General features: G+C 39.8%; 1 long non-coding RNA gene across 2 annotated transcripts in view; it reads left to right on the forward strand.

The window, feature by feature from the left end:
• The window catches only part of LOC139083843 (uncharacterized), a 200,576-nt gene extending 193,510 nt beyond the window's left edge, over positions 1-7,066 (forward strand). For both annotated transcript variants that reach the window (XR_011540836.1, XR_011540835.1), the window contains one exon: positions 6,618-7,066. This is a non-coding gene — a long non-coding RNA (uncharacterized lncRNA). The remainder of the gene's footprint in view (positions 1-6,617) is intronic.
• The last annotated feature ends 8,299 nt before the right edge of the window (positions 7,067-15,365 follow it).

Below are 15,365 nucleotides of genomic sequence, written 5' to 3' on the forward strand. Positions count from 1 at the left end.
ATAGAGTCAGTGAGGGAATTGCTTTATTAAGAAATTCTTGCATGAGTACTGGGTTTTATAGCTCACAGTGAACTCTCACATTCATTATCTTGTATCTGCCAGCAATTCTGTAAGATAGTTAGAAGAGATATAGGTATTCACATTCAATGGGTACAAAAGCTCAGACTCAGAGAGGTTCTATGGGCAGCCAAAGTTCACGCTCATGGAACGTCTTAAAGGTGGGACTTCCAACCAGCATCTGGATTTCTAGTTTAGGAGTCTTTTTTATTAAAAGATCTGAGCTCAGGATTAGGAGCATTAACCCTTTGGACCACTTTATTTTTTTTCTTCCCTGAATATTTAATTAACACGTACTCTTATGGAATATTTATAAGACAAAACAAAATGCATACAAATCACTCAAAACCAATAGCCTGGAGACTGAATGTTGAAGATATTTTAGAATGCATTTTTTTCTAATATTTTTGTTGCATAACTAATAACAGTAATCGCTAACATAATACATATGCTAAGTATTGCTTATCTACTTTATACATATTATTTAATTCTTACAATAACCCTTTGAAGAAGATACTGTTATTATCCTCAGTTTATGAATGAAGAAACTGAGGTACAGAAGGGTTAAGAAACTTGCCCAATGATACATAGCTACTGTATGTGACTCTTAAGCTTATGTTCTTAATTACAATAATATGTAATTACTCCCCACTGCAACACACACATACACACTCACACACACATGTATATCAATATACAAATTTGGGATCATGCTCTACAATTCTTTAGAAGCTTCCTTTTGCATTTATCTATATTTATTGTATATTTTCACATTATTAATCGACAGTAAAATATTTGTAGGTATATTTTAGATTTACTATAATTTTCTTGACCTTCATTTATTAATAAATAGTTAATTAGCTTCTATTTTCTCATTTGTAAATAAAATAAAAGTGAACATTCTTAAACATATCCCACTTTATCCAGCTCTGACTTTTTCTTAAGATAAATTCTTAGCCCCCAATTAAAGTTTGATACATTTCCTTCCAGTAACTTTTCTTTGCATATTTACATTGTTGAGACCAACCTGTATTTGCAGCTTTTTATCATGCTTTTTAATTTGCTGGCATATTATAGTAATCATTTTCCCATTTAATCTAAAAATTTTATGTAAGTGTTAATATAACAAAAGCTAAATCGATAAAAAAAACAGTAAAGGAAACAATGAGACTTGAAAAGATGTCTGCAATGGTGACTTGCTCCCAGTTTTGCTCCATAAAATCCAGCCTTCACACCAGCTAGAGTTTTCTCTCTAATATGAAAAACAACCATGCTAGCCCTTTGCTGACAACTCCCATTGGCTCCCGTTACCCATAGGTTATTATCCAAGTTCCTCTGCAAGGCACACCATGCGCTGTATGATCCAGCTATCTCATACCTGGAGATCTTCCAGTCATCTGGGAGAAAAATTTAAGGGTCCCTACAGATTTGATATTTGCATACGTTGCAAAATGGTCACTGGTATAAGTCTAGTTAACATTCATACCATATACAGTTACAAAAGATTCTTTTTCTTGTGATGAGAACTTTCAAGATCTACTCTCTTGGCAACTTCCAAATATGCAATACAGTATTGTTAACTATAGTCACCATGCTGCACATGACATGCCGTGACTTATTTATTTTATAACTAAAAGTTTGTAACCTTTTCCCCATTTCACCAATCTGTTCTCTGTATCTATGAGCCTGTTTTTTTTTAATTCCACTTATAAGTGAGATCATATGATATTTGTCTTTCTCTGTCTGACTAATTTCCCTTAGCATAATGCCCTCATGGTTCATCCATGTTACTGTAAATGGCAAGATTTCATTCTTTTATACAGCTGTATAGTATTCTCCCATACCCTGGTTTTTGATGGTTCTCTTCCCTGGAATACTTTCTCTTTCCTCTTCCGAAGATTAAACTGTTAATTCTTTAAGACCCTTGTCAGAAATTATTTCCTTCAGAACAAATTTTTTCTTGGACTCCACCACATTCTGAACTGAATCTGTGAGCCCCACTTGTGTCATCATGTGGCACTCTGTGACAAGAAAGGAGCTTTGGGACTCCCATGTTAGGAATAAATCCCTTCTGGGACAAGGCCTGCCTAGATGTTACATTTAGGTATTCCCCATGCTCTGTGGAATCTAATTCCACTCTCAAGGAATCTTGTGGAATCTTGTAGGAATCAGATCAGAATTTCCCTGGATCATGAGAGATCCCTGGAGTGGGACAGCTTGTGACTGTCCCTCTTTGTCCATCTCCTCCAACAGCCTGCCACATTTCCTGGTACAGAAGTCAGTCTACGTCTTAGAAGACTTTTCTAAAAGGTTTACTTCACCTGCTGCTTTGATTGCCAATAACCGTCTTTAGCTTCTGGCTTAGGTTAGTGAGAAAAGCAAATTCCCTGTGGGCTCATACTGCTTTTATTGGTTTTCTGTACCTTAGTAAGAATGAGGATCTGAAACAAGCATTCAGAAAGAAAGGGAAAACAGCAGAGCATTCTGAAATTTGCTAACGGCCATCCCCTACTATCCCACCCTCAGAGTTGCAGCCACCGACCCCAGGGTGTGAGCCTAGGGGGACCTGCACCTGGAAACCCACCAGGATTTCTACCAGGCCACAAGTGTAATCCCTACACATTTGCCTTTACTTTCTGCCAAAGCAGTTAGACAGTACCCACTGGAGGTGGACTTGGCTATCTAGCCGCTATTGCCGAGGTCCCATGGCCTCCTCCTTCAGAGATCACATGACAATTACCTCTGCGCCCCACACCGGGCTCTGGACACTTTCAAATGCAGTTTGAACCATCCATTATTGCCTGGAGGATTCGTTGCTTGTGCAGGGTACAGAGGCTAAGATCATAAGGAATGTATCTGCCTCTCTCTGACTCCTTTGTAGGTAATTTAAGATCACTTATTTAAGCAGTATCTGCCTCTTTATGAACAGGACAGAGTTTGTCTATTGCTGGTTTTTACCTTAATGTCTTGTTCAAAATGAAAGTAACTTTGTTTACAGATATTACTTCCTGTCCTTCTTTTGCAGATCCTTATTTCAAGTCCCTTCTGTTGGCAGCTTACTGAAACCAGCATCCAAAATAGCAGAGCCCTCAAAGCAAATATTGTACCCTTAATGGAATGGTCTGGGACCAGAGGCCAGCCTGGGAATTAAGGTTCCAGTGTGATGCTCAGCTTTCTTATACAGGCTGTAATGATCTGAATCAAATCATTTCACCACTGAGTTTCAATTTCTTCCTAAATCAGGAGAATGGTACCTCCCCCCTTCATCCAGGTGCTGATGGAGAGCAGTTGTCAAATGTTCCCAAGGCATTGGAGTTACGCAGTTGCTTTTTCCAGCAGCATCTCTTTCTTGGTAAAGGTTCTCAGGGGCTCAATGCGGCTCAGGTAAAAATTGCCTTTCATCTATTTCTCCCTTGCTTTCCAGATAATCCGTGGCTAAAATTAGCAATGCTTAGTTCAGTAAAAAATATTGTTACAGCAGGCAGCCATGGAAACGGTGTCTGAGCAGCTTCCCCTTCAGGGAGCTGCCTTTTGCGGGATATGCTTTCTCGCTGATTAAATGAAACAGCTTGCTGCTTTTGAAGCTGGGGTTTAAAATCAGTTGAGTACAGGCAAATCTTGCAAGAGAACCATCCTCCTCATTTTTTCCCTTTCTCTTTCCATTAAGGAAAGAAAAATGTCTCTCAAATTAAGTGCCAGATTTTGCTTTTGAATGGAGTATGGGAAGATTAATACGTTGACCCACCATCTTGCATTTGAGGTGTCTTTTCAGTAGCAATAGTGGAGAATGATATTAGTGTTAATTAATGCCTTCCTCCATACCTCATTTTATAGTTTACAAAAAAGCTTTCTTGTGCCCTGCCGCTGAACACTTGTGATAATTCTAGAAGGTAGATAGAGCTTGATGAGGAAATTCCTGATCAGGTGAGGAAATTGAAGCTCAGCCATTCCTGCCCATTTGGCTAGTAACTGGGGAGATGGGATGAGAACTCATGCCTCCACCTCTGATTTCATCGTTCTTTCACACTCCCTGGCCTGTCTCCTTATGCCTGGGGTACCAAATCCAAGTGGCTGAGGCCAGGCTTGTATCTAGTTAAGTCTGCATTTGGCAAACTCTCAGCTTTGCCGTGGTCAGCCTCCTTGACTACCAGGGTCTCGCCTACCTCAGAGAGCAGAGCCCTCCTGATGCCCCCTGGGAAAGAGCTTGTATTTGAACGCCACATTCTGATCTGTCTGCCCTCCCTCCAAAAGACCTTTCCTCTGGGTCCTTGTTTTTCTCCAACTCCACCATCTTAGTTCATCTGTGCTCATCCCTTTCCTTCTGGTCTCTGCTTTCCTGACAAAGATGTCTAAGAAGTTTATTTATCTACATGTGGTTATAGAGCCTAATGAGTAGTGGATCCCAGGACAGGGGCTTTTGCATTTTAACAGACTCTAATTGCTTTGGCTCCAGTACATGACTCCTTCATGCAAGTTTGGCCAACCTGACCAAAGTTAGGAGCCAGACCCCAATGTATTCTACTAGGGCCACAATGGGAATTGAAAGGTGATGATTTTAGGGAGAATGAGGGTAATAAACTATCCCGTGGAAAAGTTTTTCTTTTTTGCTGTTTGGTAGAGCATCCTTAAGAAATTGCAGTTTATGTTATTAAAAGGATTTAATATTATTTTAAACATTACTCTAATTTATCATGCAGGTTTCTGCTCCCTCGATATTCCACTCCCTTCCCCCATCTAAATGCTTCAGTAGCTTCCCAGGAAGCTCTGGAGCCAGAGTGGGGTTTCTGATCACTGCAGCCACCATAGTCACAGGTAGCCAGCTTTCTTCTCGCCCTCTGGTGCCTGACCAGAGCTTCGTCGTTGAATCTATGAACCCACAGGCCATGTGCTACTTTATATGGTAAGGAAAGGGAAGAATTCACCACAGTGGGTTTCCTTGGCTCAGGAAGTATCCAACCCTGCCACACTGAGTTCTGTTTCAAATGATGATTATATTGATGAGCTTTCAAAATGGCGTCATTATCATGTGCTCCTGTGGAAATTCTCTGCCCTCAATAGTGCTGGAGGACAGCGTGAATAGTGAAGTTTCTCCTCATATAGAATGATTCATTCAAAGCTGCAAGAGAAGGTGTGTCAGGCGGGCAATGACGCATAACCCTCACCGTGTAGCATGGGTCAGAGAAAACAACCACACCCATGACTTGTATTTCTCTGTTAGAAGTTGTTTATTCTGAATATATGAGCTTAATGGCTTCTTCCTCCATGAAATCTTCCCTGTGTCTCTTCCACCCTCCACTCTGCTCGCCTCTGGATTCCCAGAGTATCCCACATTCATCTCTAAGGTCTTATCAAACTACATCAGATTTGCCCATATTCTTGGTTTTCTCCTGAGGGGAATAGCTATTTATCTGTAACTCCAATATCTACTGTTAAATCTGTTGAATGAGTCTAGACTAAGGGCTTGCGTGAAAATATAGATGACAAATAGATCTCATTTTCCATATTAATTCTCCTCAGCTGAAAGTGGCTGACTAGAAATAGTGCAGTGGTTGATTGCTAATGCCTGACATGGGCCTGGATGAGGTCCTGGTGCCTTTAGTGTAGTGTTAGGTGAGTGATGTCATCTCTGAATTAAAAAATGCATAGCACATCAAGAACTTTTGCATGCTGTGATTATTTCATATCTGCCCTAATTAAGAAAATGTTATTTTTAAACGCCAGGTTGCACAGCTATAGATTCAGAAGCCCACTCTGATTAGGTTTTCACCTTTTTTTCTCTATTCCTAGTAGAGAGGTTCTTAAGTGTCTATAACCAGAGTCATATGGGCTAAATTCTTGAGAATGAGAGCACATCCACACAATACACTTTTTGAAAATTTTTGCCTCTTCAGTTGAAGTATTGTGAAATGGGAGAAAATATCTATTTGATTGTATGTTACCATATATCTGGTAGGTGTCTGCCAAAAACTGTTATCTTAAGAACATCTAACAATTCTTTCAACTGAAATGTATATATAATTGACTTATATAAGCAGAAAATGACAATTTTTCTCATTTAAAAAATAATAAATCATTACTGATGACCCCAATAAGGACTAAATTGTAATCACAGCATTTATAAAATATAAAATTGATATTTTTAAATATAAACTTAAAAAATTTTTGAATATACAAAGTAAATATGCAAAGGAACGTGGAAGATTCAAATTCTGAGGTGAAATAGTGTGGTTCGAATGGTGAGCAATCTTAGCCTGTGTGAAAAATGAATAGTTAAATTTACTGTCCTTGATGTACCAGTGCTCACCCTCTTCAGAACCTTCAGGAGACATCTGTGTTAGGCCAAATTTAATATTCATTCTTTTCATTGGCTGTGGCAGAGACAGCTAGTGATCCCCTTTTAGTAATAGAACCCTGAAGTTTCCACTGGGCATATGCATTTTCCAGCTTCCTTTTCAGCTAAGTGTGGCCACATGACTAAGTTATGACTGGTGCATTATGAAGAGAAGTGAATTTTGTAACTACCAGTTGTTTCTTCCACTTTCTTTCCTCTTTTCCACTAGCTGAGGTGAAGACTCGAAAGTGGGAACTAGAGAAGTCATCTTGGACCAAAGCTGGAAGCCACATGTTGAAGATAGCAAATTGCTGACAGAGTCCCTGATATTATGGAGCTTCCTCGTCAGTCCTGGCCTGCCTTTGCTCAGATTATTGTGTGAGAAAGGCATAAACTCTCTTATGTAAGCCACCAGTATTTTGACTTTGGTTCTATCCTATCTCTTACAGTGGCTTCTTTTTGTCACTCTTCCTGATAAGAATGCTGAACTCATGATGTGTTTGTACTGGAGTAGGATCAGCTTTGGAAGACTACACTGGAGGAACAGAGAGGAACAGGCATTTCCCAAATCACTAAGACCAAGGAACACATACACACAGGTAGTTAGGTGCAATCTCCTGTCTCTCTTCTCACACATTGGGCTGAGGTGGTTGAGATTAAAGGCTTTGCTGTAAGATACACCTGGGCTTGAGTCCTTAGTTTTCTTTGGAATCTGTCTCTTTTGGGTCTGACTTCCTTGGCTGTGGCAGATTGTTGGTGTATTAGTCAGAGTTCTCCCCTTACTAGGGGAGATAGAAGAAGAGATTTATTACAGGAATTGGCTCACACAGTTATGGAGGCCAAAAAATCCCACAATCTGCAAGCTGGAAACCCAGGAAAGCCAGTGATGTAATTCAGTCCGAATCCCAAGGCCTGAGAACCAGGGCAGCTGATGGCATAGCTTTCAGGCCAAGGCTGATCCAAGAACCAGGAGCTCGTCCGAGAACAAGAGAACATAGATATCCCAGCTCAAGAAGAGAGAGAATTCACCCTCTCTTTGCCTTTTTATTCCATTCAGGCCCCCAATGGATTGGATGATGCCTGCATACAAAGAGCGGATCTTTTTACTCAGTCTACTGAATCAAATGCTAATCTCTTCTAGAAACATTCTCACAGACATACCCAGAAATAATGTTTTATCAGCTGTGTGGGCATCCCTTAGCCTAGTCACAAGTCCATCCCTTGCTAATTCAACACCTAGACACATCCCCAATGTGTATTAAGTATTAAACCATATTTAATCTCCAAGTAAAGTTTGATTTCACAGTGGTCAAGTCATCCATCTATTTAGCAACACTGTATTGAAAACCTCCTACGTGTGAAGTGCTGTCGCTAGTGCTGGCCTGCAATTGTGAACAAGAATTTAGGACAGTCCCTGTCTTCAAGGAACTTACTATATCTAGTACTAAGACAACCAAATAGTCCATTATAACTGAGCTTGATAAAGGCTCTGATACAAGAAGTACATAACATAGACTTGTGTGTATAGAGGCACAGAGAAGAAACAGAGATTGCATGGTCATTGACGATAGTTAAGGTTGAAGTAGTAGTTACAGTAGATAATACATATATAGTGCTTAGTATGTATCTGACATTGCTCTAAACAGTTTAGATATATTAACTCATTTCATTCTCATGGCAAACTTTCTGGCTTCTCAGTACAGTACTGGTCCCACTACAACCAGCTGTCTTTCAGGATGGAGAGAAATCCACCTTGTCCATTAAAAAAAGTTACTCTTATTCCACTGTCCACAATACAGAGATCTGGATTGTGTAAAAGTTATTTTTGAACCAATGTTCTACCAAATACTTGCTGAGCCACACCCATTTTATTTGGAAGCCAACTTAACCATGGGTATCCCATTGGCATCCCATGGGTGAAAGATTAAGTGGAACCAGGTCCTATAATCATTCTGAATTCCTGGGCTATCAAGAATTTAAAGCCATAATTGTGGAATCACTTTATAAAAATAAGATGTTGGAATTTAATTCTATGTCCTCTTATATTCTCTGAATTGTAAAATGAGGGTTGATATAAACTAGTTATTCTCATTTCATGTCTATCTCAATACTAAAATTAGTATCTCAATACTAAAATTACAATTCCTGCATCAGTTTTCACTTGCTCCTCAAAATAAAATCACAACTATGGCTTTGACAACTTGGTAACATAGGCCAGGCTCCTGTAGTCTCCTCCTTACTATTGTTTGGTTAATGCTATTAAAGTCCAACACACAACCCAGTGCTTCCTTTTCTTCATTCTGAAGAGTATCAGGAAGTGCTTCATACCCAAAGCAGATGGACTTTCCTTGGTGTGTACAACACTTACTACACTCTCAACTCTTCTAAATTGTCAACATAAGAATTGTCCACATGAGCATCATTTTTTCAAAGCTGTAATTAAAGACTTAAACAAGGACCCATGTGATAAATTCCCCCATTGATTTGTTTTGAAGAGAAATAAAATGGTTTCACTCCTCTGGAAAATGCTGGAACATTTTAACTTAATGTATTTCACTCACTTGCCTAGGTGCTATGCTAAGAAACTAGCATTCAGTTATGGCATTTTAATTATTGCTTCTGCCTGGTAACCTCTACCCTCTTTCTTCTCTTTCATATGTATTCCTCTTCTATATCTTTTATATGTTTCTAACTCACCTCAAACTCCTTGTCAGCAGATAGAGTGTAAAGATCAAACAGTGTTTTATATTTGGGATTTCTCAGCTCCTTATGCTTACTACAGTTGATTCTTGGGGTCTTGAGCATACCTGAGTTCTTTTTTGTCTTACAGTGGTCCTTATCCTTTCTGAAAAGATAGTCTGATGGGAGACTCATCTGCGATGGTGACTCTCTACCCAAATATCCCAGAAGCTCAGCCACCAATTGCCTGTGGAGAATTTGTCTTCCTTATGGACCACTCAAGAAGTGTGCAGGGCTCCATGAGTAAACAGGATAAATCTCAGCTGCGCATAGGGGCAGCCAATGTAGAACTAGTTTCTTTTCCTGGTCACATGCTCAAGTGAGGATGAATCTCAGGGATTAAATCAGAGCCCATCCTGAGCTGTGGGTCCGTTCCCCATCTGAACTACAGCTAACATGACCACCTGAGGCTAGCTTGGAACATCAGGGCCTGGAGCCATGAAGGAGGTGAAGGCCCAAACTTTCCAGAATGAGATTGGCAGGATCTGTGTGTCTGAGAGGATCCTCTCTCACTCTGTCTCCTCATACTCTCTTCCTTCAGGAAACACTGCTTTTACTGCTGAAGAGTTTGCCTATAGGCTGTTATTTCACTGTGGATTTGTATCTTCCCATAAGATATTCATTCAGTAAGTTTCTAGAAAGGCCATAGAGAATCCAAAAAGATGCTTTAAAGAAAAGACTAGCTTGTTAAAGGGATTACTCCAGAATTGACTTTGGCATCCAGGGTTTTAGGTAAGTCTGTTTATCACGAGTGTGTCACAATTCAGGGACTCAATACTGGGCAATGTCGAGTAGCTGTCATGTCACTGAGTTTGTTTTTCTCAGGAATAGTGTGAATTACAGTCAGTATACCATGGAGGAAGCACTGAGGAGAGTTAAGTTTATGTGGGCTGATCTACGGGGCACAGAAACCTTGACACCATTCCAGACCATTTACAGGGGCCTTCCATTCCGGGTCACCCATTATAGGTAAGAATTGGAACACAGCTAACAGAAAAGGACAGAGAGAATGATATCTATTCCAGAATCCATAGCCCTGAGCTTCGTTTCAGGATTCTTGACATATGGTATGTAATTCAGAGTCTTCCATCATACAGTAAAGAGAAAAAGAGAAGAAGCATTTCATAGAATTCTTCTTCCTTAGCTCCATGCTATAAACGATAGAAGTTCTTTTCCCAGGTGCTATGAAAGCCTTAGATGAAGCTAGTAGGAGAAGGTGCTGAAAATTCCCAGGGTTCTGAACAGACCATGTGAGAACATGGTGCAAGTGACAGTGGAATATTAGGGGTCTCGTGCCTGTCTGAAGAGGTATAAAGGGTCTCTGGAAAGAAATAGTTTGGTTTTTCAAGGGCAATATCTCATTGATACTCCTGCCTTAATTCTCAGGCCATGGTTATGAAAGACCTTGTAGCTCCATTTAGTGCTCTGGAATTTATTCTGAGGGCAATCGAAATCCATTCAAGTGTCTGAACTAGGTAAATAACATGAGATTTCTGTTGTGTACAGGTCATTCTAGAAGCGTTGTGGGAAAGGATTGGAACAAGAGAAGACTAGAGACAGACAGTCCAGCTAGGAGGTTAGAGGCATCTGGTTGGTAGATAACACCTAGTTTATGCCCTCAACAATGGAAGAGTGTGCAGATACCACCCCTTACTAGAAGGATTTATGATAGTATCTGATCAAGAGTATATGTGGAGTTGAGAGAGGATGCAAAACGCTTCTTTACTTTTCTTTGCTTACGTAGTTCATCTCCACCTCTATTGGAGACAGGAATCCTTTTTCCTTCGGTCCCCTTCTCTCTTGCCATGTTCCCATGAGGTAATGTGGGGGAATGCAAGTGGTTATACCCAGGGCAATAGGCATGTAATGGCCCGTGAACAGAGAAGAGAGGATGCAGGTGCCATGTCATGAGGAGACACTGAAGGCGGATCTGGAGTTTCAGTATTAAGGTCAAGAAGGGGCCAAGTGCAAAGGGAAGAAGGAGGTCATTGTGTAGAGGCCAGTCTCTGCTCAAGTGGGAGAGATAGTGATTCCTGTGACCCAGAAAGGATGTAGGGCAAGCTTCTAGAGAGCAGCTGGTTGGTGTTGCAAGCTGAGGACAGCCACACAGGCCAGACAATCCAGCCAGCAGTGAGGCGACAGTTACTAGGTGCAAGATGAGAAGCATAACAAAGGCAAGACGTGAATAGAAGGTGAACCCACCTGAGCCCTGTGGTGAGTTGAAGGAATATCCCACCTGCAGGGTCAGAGTTTTTCTCCTACCCTTGTTTTAAATCTGCTCCAGTGCACAGAGACTCAGGCTGTCAAGGAACTGGACACCTCATGTCAAACTCAGAGATATCTCCTCCCTATAGACCCCTTGCCAGCACTATTCCCCTTGGTCTCCTTCTCACCTTCAAATGCACTTCTGCCCCAGTTCTGTCCATACCTGACAAGCAAGCTCATTCAGTCATTTCTTCCTTTCTTTTGTTTGATTTCTACCAGACCTGTGAGGATTCTCCCGATTTCTCTGGCTGTCAGCTCCGCTTACATTAGAATGGCTTAACAGAGATCATGAGAGAGAGAAAAAGAAATTTTGGAATAACATAGGTATTAAGGGAATTAAGTAGCCCAGGTAGGATTACGAATTTCATAATGCCTTGGACTGGACTTACCTCACAGGAAAATAGTCATGTATCAACATCCACAGGTTTTGAAGCTACAGGGGAAATATTTGAAAATCGTTATGCTCAGATATTTGACCACTGTATCTGAGCATCTAATGGAAGAGTTTCTCTGCACCATCTGTCTGACTCTGGAAAAGCACAAGTGAGGTTTGAGATATTGGATCAGCATTACAAAAGTTTGACAGAATTGATTCTAGTCTACTGAATAGCAAGTAGCACTGGCCCACAGATTTCTTAGAACTTGACTGATACACATCTATGCCTTCTTTGTTTCAGAAACAGATTTTATTGTTCACTAAATCTTAGATTGAGAGTCTTACATACACAGCCTTGTTTGTGCAAGTCAGTGAGTAAATGAGAGTGAATTTTTCCTCTCATCAGCATGACCAGTACAGACCTGAGCAAGCACTCATTTCATATGGGTTTTTACTGGTATTGTATGTGTGGTTTTCTTCCCAGTCAACCCCCCAACACACACATACACCCACCCCATTCCCTGCCACCAATACATTTTACACTCCTCTGGAGCAAGGGTAGATCTTTTTGTACCTCCGTTTACCCCATAGTACCCAGAAGACTGTGTTGTTGCCATGATCACCATCACCAAGTAAAGTGTCTGCCACATAAAAAGTACTCAAAAAATACTTACACAATTAATGAGTTGGGGAAGGTTTTACAGTGGTAGCTGTAACCTCAAAAGTGAAATAATTTTTCTTCATGCAATAATCACCCCCCCCCCCACTACTCTCAAAGACCACCCCCTTGAGCATTGTTACGACAAATCCTCACAAGATTCTGAGGTCAGAGCGTGGGATCTTCCTTTAATGGACCCAAATGAAGAGTGATCATTTTTATTTTGCCAACTAACTAGTTTCTCTGAATAACGATTTTGGATTTCCTGTGATGACCTATGGAAGGTATAAGAAATGAACTTCTTAAAGTCTGATAGTTCAGTCAAACCAGCAAGTTGCTTCCCACTGAGTCTATAATGGCAAACTCAAAAAGATAACTGACAATTTGAGAGAGTTATGACTGGACTAACTACAATCCCTGAGACAGTCATGCTGTGGTACTGTAAGCCTTCCAGAGACGTCAAACCCCAAGACCTTTTGAAGCTGAGTGGCTTACAGAATTTTAACTTTAAAAAGTAGGTAATAGCTGTCCTCCCCTGCCATTGGCAGGTAACAGGCCACTCTTCCAACACACTCTAAAACAGCCTTTTCTATTCTCTGCTCATAGCTAGAGTTGCAATGAAATATCTTTCCGCCTCAAAGTATGAGGCCAGATATAGCCAAGAAAGAAATAAAAGTAAAACTTGGAATCTTTTTGCAAATATTAGCATTAATTATGTCTCTGGCAATATGAGGTCAAAATCCCCATAGGGTCTAGCTAAATGAACACTATACTTATTCTTACTAAAATGCAGTATGTGGTTCCAGATCTGCTTGCCACCTCATACTTGGGCCTGCTGAAGTTTCACTATGTAAGGTTGAGTTTCATCAGAATTAACACATCTACTGACCTAAGACCCTTATGACCAGAAAGATTTATTAGAAGATTAGACCGTCATTTTCATTCAGTTTAAATAGCTTGCATAAACTCTCACATACCTTTTATATTTTAACAGTTTGGAAGTGACTCTCTTTACATAGAGCTAGAAAAGGCTGCTGGGGCTGAACGAAGAGAGAGAATGAAAGAGAACTAGTATTTATTATAGGCTGACTTTCATGTATCTGAAGAATATTGTGAAGAAATTGAATAAAGTCTACTCCCATTTTGCTATCTCTTGTATTTTTTATGTGCTAGATCCTGGGAAAATCCATGCAGTTCTGCTTCCTTTTTGTTCAAGATGTACAACTGATATTAACATGAAACAGGGAGGAAAAGCAAAACTAACACATCTCATTTTCCCATAAAAATTTTCCTCAGAGAAGTAAAAGGCTTTCTCTTCATCTAGCATGCAGAAATATTCTTAGCAAGTTTCTATGAAGTTCCCCTGACCAATGAGATATGAATATTGCACCAACTAGTAGAAACATTTCATAGCTCTTAGGTCTTATTCTGCAAATGAATACTATTCTTCCAATAGTTTCCAATAGTCCCTATTTAGTGAAATATCTCATATTGTTGATATTGGAAATACAAAGATGATACTTTCATCATAAACTCTCATTTAACATGTAATGAGTGCTGCACTAGGCATTCACTGTGAGACTAGAAAATGTAATGAAGAGAGGACTTCCATTCCCAGCCAAGAGAGAAGGACCATACCCACCTGAGTAAACTCAAAATATAAACAATGCTAATCAAACAATGGTTTGAAGACACTGGAAATCAGACAATAAAGGATAGCGATTCCTGTAAGATGGGAAACAAGTAGGGTGACACCTACAATTGCCTCATCTTAATGCCTTGAAAGAGTTTCCAGGGTTCAGCACAGGGATGGGGAAGTCAGGAGGAACCTGCAAGACTCCCTGAGTTTTGAAAATGAAGCTTAAAGTCCGGAAAGGCCAAGGTGGTTAGAATTCATAGGACAATGTAGCAGAGATCAGAGAACGCTGGAGATCTACAGAGGATCCCCTTTGAGTTTTCAGCAGAGTTCTTATTTGTGCATATGTGTGAAGAAAAAATCTGTGACTGAGGAAATAACCACCAGAAAGGAATAGGAACAACTCTCCAATACTCACATACGGCTCACATATGACTAGTGCCTATTACCACAGCCAGACTGGAAATCCTTATGACTCATGGGGCATGGTATAGAATACACAGAAGGCCTTGCCTCTAGAGTGGTAAACCATTAGTCCTGGTTTGAGAATGCTCTGGTCCCGTCTAATAAATCTTAAAAGAAGACCTGAAAGAATCAAATTGTTTTAAGTAACTTAACTGCATTACAAAACAAAGCTCAAGAATATTTATAGGAATACAGAAATATCTAGTATGCAACAAGGTAAAATTCACAATGCTCTGCACCCAATAAAAAATTGACAGATACAAAAAGAAGCAGGAAAATAAGACTCTCAATGAGAATAATCAGTCAAGTGAAACTGACCCACCAGTGACAGAGTTTAGAATTAGCAGAGAAGGACATTAAAACATATGGAATAACAGTATTGCATATATTTGAAAAGTTAAGTAAAGAAAAATTGTAAAACCTGAGTAAACTTTTGTAGATGAAAATTACAATGTGGAAGATAAAAAAAAATGCACTGGATAGGATTAACCACAGATTAGACATTGTAGAAGAAAATGTTAGTGAACCTGAATACATAGCAACAAAAACTATCCAAAATAAAACAGAGAGAAAATTTTTTTTTAGTCAAACAGTGCATTGGCAGCCTGTAGAACAACTCCAGTTGAACTTACTTATGGGTAATTGGAGTCCCAAAACAGAGGAGAAAGGTGAGAAATGGAAAAAATATTTGAAAAATAACAGCTAAAATTTTCCCAAACTTATTGAAAACTGTAAATCCACAGATCCAAAATGCTCAACAATTCCAAGCACAAGAAACAGGAAAAAGACGTACACCAATGCACTTCACAATCAAATTGCTAAAAACTAGTGATATAAA

The sequence above is a fragment of the Equus przewalskii genome, chromosome 6 (assembly GCF_037783145.1).
Source record: "Equus przewalskii isolate Varuska chromosome 6, EquPr2, whole genome shotgun sequence".
Lineage (NCBI taxonomy): Eukaryota > Metazoa > Chordata > Mammalia > Perissodactyla > Equidae > Equus > Equus przewalskii.